Here is a 5,970-nt window from a genome sequence, read left to right as displayed (position 1 = left end):
TGAACGTGTTATTTGTTTTTTTATTTAAAAGTGTACTTCGAGTATTATGCAATACACACATACATACATACATACATACATACATACATACATACATACATACATACACATATTCTAAAAGAATATTGGGTTGGATTTTGGTTAGGATAAATGTTTCTATATTTTTGTGAAAAGAAGGAAACCTGTAAAACACATTAACAAAATCTCTATCAATGATTTAAATGTTTCTCCTGTATCTGACGAGGCATGTTACAGGTATCTAGGAGTAGGTGAAAGCATATCTTACGATGGCACCTATAACAAGACATGTAATACTAAAGTATATTACAACTGAATAAGGAAAATATGGACTTAGAACTCTCTGCATTCAATAAAACAGTGGCCCACAATGTGTTTGCAGTGCCACTACTCATACCAACATTTGGGCTATTTCATTCGACACTTGATAAGATCCGAGCCATTGACGACAAAAGCCGGAAGATACTGACCAGCACACATAATTTCCACATCAACAGTGACGTAGCACGTCTCTACCTAAAGCGAAAACAAGGGAGCAGAGGCCTAACATCAATTCAGACTGCCTTTGAATGTCATAACGTACCCGTTCGACAACATCTTTTAACAATGAAGTTCGAAGCACATCCTTTGAACAAGGTTGCATACTTGAGGTTGATAACATCATGAGACTTGGAAAGCAACTCTTCAGCAGCATTCCTTGTCTGATAATCTTAAATACATTCCCAAAGAAGACGCACGATTCTACCGCAACGTGTCATCAGATGAAGGAATGAGCGTATATCAGCAGAGGACCATGCATGGATATGCTAGTAGGTAGCTCCAGGATAATAGTAACATTTATCATCAAAACAGTCAATCATGGATCAACAACCGGATTACTAACGCCCACTCTGAAGGGTATGCGTTTGCAATCCAAGAACAGGAAATATCAACCAAATACGTGATGTACGACTGAAACTGTAAAAATTTGTAAAACTTTCCAGAAGTTTATCACTTAAGTACATATGAGCATGTCTAGACATACATACATGAGAATACATAAGTAAAATAAAACATACATATCTACACACATACATACATGCATACATACATACAAAAATACCCTACCGATGTTGAATTTCCAGTGAAGGAGCCTTAGATCCAGGTTAGAAACCGGCTCTTTATTGGCAAGAAATCTTGAGATATAACTGAATAACGACATCAGTATGTGCATACATACATACATACATACATACATACATGCATATATACATACATGCATGCATACATACATACATACATGCATGCATGCATACATACATACATACATACATACATACATACATACATACATAATGAAGGCACTGTGAATAAAGATAGAATGACCCAAGAATATTACACCAGACTTAGGAAAATATAGTAGTCGGAACTCTTTCTTACAACAACAATATCCCACAATGAATTTCCAGTATCAGTGTTGATCCCAACATTTGGGATACTTGAACGGTGAAATAAACAAACAAAAAGGCTGTACAGCCAGACGTGAAGTGTGTATGTCTCGAACGCTGTGAAGCACGTACAGGAGGGGCAAAAAGTACGTGCGAGCTTGGTGATTCCAAGAACGAAAAGAAATAGCAGCCGCACACACATAACCAAGGCTGTATGAAGAGAAAGAGTAGCAGAGGGAAAAGGAGGGGAGGAAGTAGAATAAAAGTGAGCAACGAGAGGTAGAGAGAGAGAGAGAGAGAGAGAGAGATAGTAGTAGTAACGTTGAGAGGCGAAGGACGAGATAGAGAGAGAAAGAGAGAGAGAGAGAGAGAGAGAGAGAAAGAGAGAGAGACAGACAGAAGTAGTGACAGGTAGAGGCGAAGAACAGTAGAGGGAAGAATGAGAGGGGGAGATAGAAATAGAGAGAGTCGCGTTAGAAAAATAGTTAAAAACTTACTGTATAAAGGTAACGCGTGCGTTCTGTCGTGATACAAACAATATATGAAGCCTTGGTCACGTGTGTGCGGCTGCTATTTCTGCACACGTTACCTTATAATTTCTAAACATCGTGGTTTGGTGTGGATAATTTTTCTCGTGTCAAATTGCAAAATCTTCAGAATGGCAGTGAATTAATTCACATCGAAAATGTACAAGATTTTTTTCAAATTATACTCAAAAGCATTTTAACTGCAGCGCGCTACCAGTGTCAGTTAACTCTTGTCGACTGAAATACTTATAGGCTAAGCAAAATACATTCATGGAATGTGACTAAATGAAGTTAATTTTTTAACATAGTCCCTCTTACTGTCCACACACTTCCATCAGTAGGTGCAGTGCTTGGATCGCACTGGCTTAGACGCTATGCTGTTGGTCAAATAGTCATCAATAACAGATAAAACATATTTCATCTATTCGATACTGGTGCCCAGCCGAGTGTTTTTCATGTAGGGAAACAGATGATAATCAGTTGGAACCAAGTCACTAACATAGGGTGGGTGACCAACCAGTTGAAATCCAGTCAAGCACTGCAGCCAATGAAACCAAGGGCTTGTGTGCTGAAGCATTGTCCTAATGAAACAAGATCCCATTCAGCAGTTTTTCTGGGCGCTTGGTCTTGATAGACCTTTGTAACTTCCTTAGCAAGTTTACATTGAACTTTCCATTGATTTTGTGATCATTTTGAACATAGTCAATAAACACAATATTTTTTGCATTAACATATACTCTTTTACTCTTTTACTTGTTTCAGTCATTTGACTGTGGCCATGCTGGAGCACCGCCTTTAGTCGAGTAAATCGACACCAGGACTTATTCTTTATAAGCCTAGTACTTATTCTATCGATCATTTTTGCCGAACCGCTAAGTTACGTGGATGTAAACACACCAACATCGGTTGTCAAGCGATGTTGGGGAGACAAATACAGACACACAAACATATACACACATACATGCATACATATATATATATATATATATATATATATATATATATATATATATATATATATATATATATATATATATATATACGTATTTACGACGGGCTTCTATCAGTTTCCCTCTACCAAATCCACTTACAAGGCTTTGGTCGGCTTGAGGCTATAGCAGAAGACACTTGCCCAAGGTGCCACGCAGTGGTACTGAATCCGGAACCATGTGGTTCGTAAGCAAGCTACTTACTACACAGCCACTCCTAGGCCTATGTAATAATGTGAAGTATATATTGTACATTAAAATGTTTAATTTCGGAAATATATCAAGCGAAGCAAACATAAGCAGTAAAAATACAAATTGCGAGTATTTCAAAATGTGGAACACTACGTGACGAAAACTAACAAAAGCAGAAAATATATAGTGGTGCTTGTGCTTCAAAGGTATAAATAATTCTGTTAACAAAAATACATCGGTTCCATGTGCAGCTTGTACATGTTGATGAGGGCGGGATAAACACAAACCATAGCGTCAAAGATCTCTGGTGACAATTCTCTCCTCTCTGGCTATATCATAGAAATTCCTTACTTATAACCATCTGTTGACTCAAAATAGACCACACTTTTGCTGGTCTTGCAAGCGGTCTGATTGGATGACTTAAAGCAACCAGTCGGCACGAACGGATATGGTCATGTGACCACTTGTAAAAAAACAGGCAAAATACGCCAAATGAAAGCTAAGTCTAGACAACCAAATAAACATAGCATTAGCTGCACCTTCATATGAGACTAGTGCATATAGAAAATAAAAAAGAAAACATACCCTCCCTCTGGGTTACAAGAGATGGTGCACGACACACATCTGACAAACTTCTACACGCAACGAGTTACGAGGTTCTATGCACTCCGGAGGGATCGTCAAAAACTGACACTCACTTGCACAGCCATACGAATAGAATGATTTAAGACTATTCTTGCCACATGGTATGCTTTCTGGGAGACACCAAAGGTCGCAACTTTAGAGTGCACAGCGTTTTCTTATATTTTAAGATAACCTTGCAATATAAGAGGGAGCGCACAATTCCTTCTTGTAATTTCAAATTACCTCGCAAGGCTATCTTATATGGTGGATGAAACAGTCTTTTTCTTTCTCTGTTGTGGTATTCAGCATGTCAGCGACAGTGAAGTATCGCCACAGTCGCAATAAGAATATGGACATCAGCAGCCGCATTTCTCTGCTCACCAACATGTGACCACGTTCTTTGTCGAAATGCTGCGTAATCAGTTATTGTCATAATTCTTCTTTATTACAAATAAGTGAAACCCTCTTATAACCTCAAATGGTGAACCTTTGTGGTGCTCAGTGTAATACACATTAACGTCAATGAAAGATCTTCATTTTTGTACCTTCGAGTATATGGAAAAAGTAGAATAAGCGGAAGCAGTTCTGATCCTCTTGGGTAATAATCGAATGAATACGATCGTGAAACGGCGAAATGGGGTTCCTTCCGAATTGTCTTTGGAGACATGTTACTCTATTATTTGCGTAGCCAGGATCATCAGAGAGGTGTTCCAGGTAGGGCCCCTCGTTCTCCGAAGTGGGAGATCACAGCTCCGATACTACGGATATGTGGTAAGAATGCCCCAGGAAAGAATCAATGGATAGATTTCACTGGCAGAAACAATTGAGAAGAAGCCCAGAGGTAGATCATGAGCAAGTTCTTTGGATAACATCAATGAACTCGGTCGGACCTTTCGGGTTCCAGCTGAATCAATTGGAGGCGAGACCCAATGGAAGAGGGGATCGAAGATTTTCCCCTATAACCTTTCCAGGAATTAAGCAGGTGAAAAATAAAAGGGGCGTGATTTAAATACAGAAATAATCCACACATATAAATACATATACCTGTATATATTGGTTTCAAATTTTGGTGGAAGGCCAGCAATTTTGGTGGAGGGGGAAAGATGATTACATCGACCCCAGTGTTCAACTGGTACTTATTTTATTGAGCATGAAAGGATGAAAGTCAAAACTGACCCCGGTGGCATTTGAACACAAAAAGTAAATTCGAAAGAAATGGCCGGCATGCTAAGCATCCTGCCAGATCGTTGCCTCTAGGTCTGTATATATCAATTACAAATTTTGGCACAAGGCCAGTAATATCGGGTGAGGGGTAAGTCCATTACATAGATCCCAGTGCTCAACTGGCACTTATTTTATCGACCCGGTAGGGATGAAACGCAAAGTCGACCTCGGCGGAATTTTAACTCAGAACATGAAGACGGACGAAATGCCCCTAAGCATTAAGTCTGGCGTGCTAACGATTCTTATTTCTTTATTGTCTACAAGGGGCTAAACATAGAGGGGACAAACAAGGACAGACAAAGGGATTAAGTCAATTACATCGACTCCAATGCGTGACTGGTACTTAATTTATCGACCCCGAAAGGATGAAAGGCAAAGTCGACCTCGCAGAATTTGAACTCAGAACGTAACGGCAGACGAAATACCGCTAAGCATTTCGCCCGGCGCGCTAACGATTCAGCCAGCTCGGTGCCTTTGTATCTGTATATGTTGATAGACATGTATGCACACACACACTCACACACACACACACACACACACACACACACACACACGCACACTCTCTCACACACTCACGCACATACACACACAAAATGTAAATACATACATTATATAAGTAAATATTTGTTTGTGTACATGTGTCTACTATTGTGTGGGTGCATGTGTAGCGTCTATGTGTGAAATTCATATATATTCATATGACACAGACTGCAAAATTGATGCAACACAATATGATGCACAACGTCCCACCCATAAAGGGGAGTCGCAGGATGGGTCGAAACGATAATCGTACAAAATAAAGAGTTATACCAATTCTATCTGTTTGTTTAATCGATTATTTGGAATTCCTGAAGTAGATCCAACAAACCTATTCCCCAACCGCGGATGACACCAGGTAGCCCAAACTGTACCAGTACTTTACTCAATATATCAATACACTAATTGACATATACCCATCAGCACAAATAT

The sequence above is a fragment of the Octopus bimaculoides genome, chromosome 11 (genome assembly GCF_046866305.1).
Source record: "Octopus bimaculoides isolate indiv1 chromosome 11, ASM4686630v1, whole genome shotgun sequence".
Taxonomy (NCBI): Eukaryota; Metazoa; Mollusca; class Cephalopoda; order Octopoda; family Octopodidae; genus Octopus; species Octopus bimaculoides.
The sequence above is the reverse complement of the archived record's forward strand: the minus strand, read 5'-3'. Positions refer to the sequence as shown.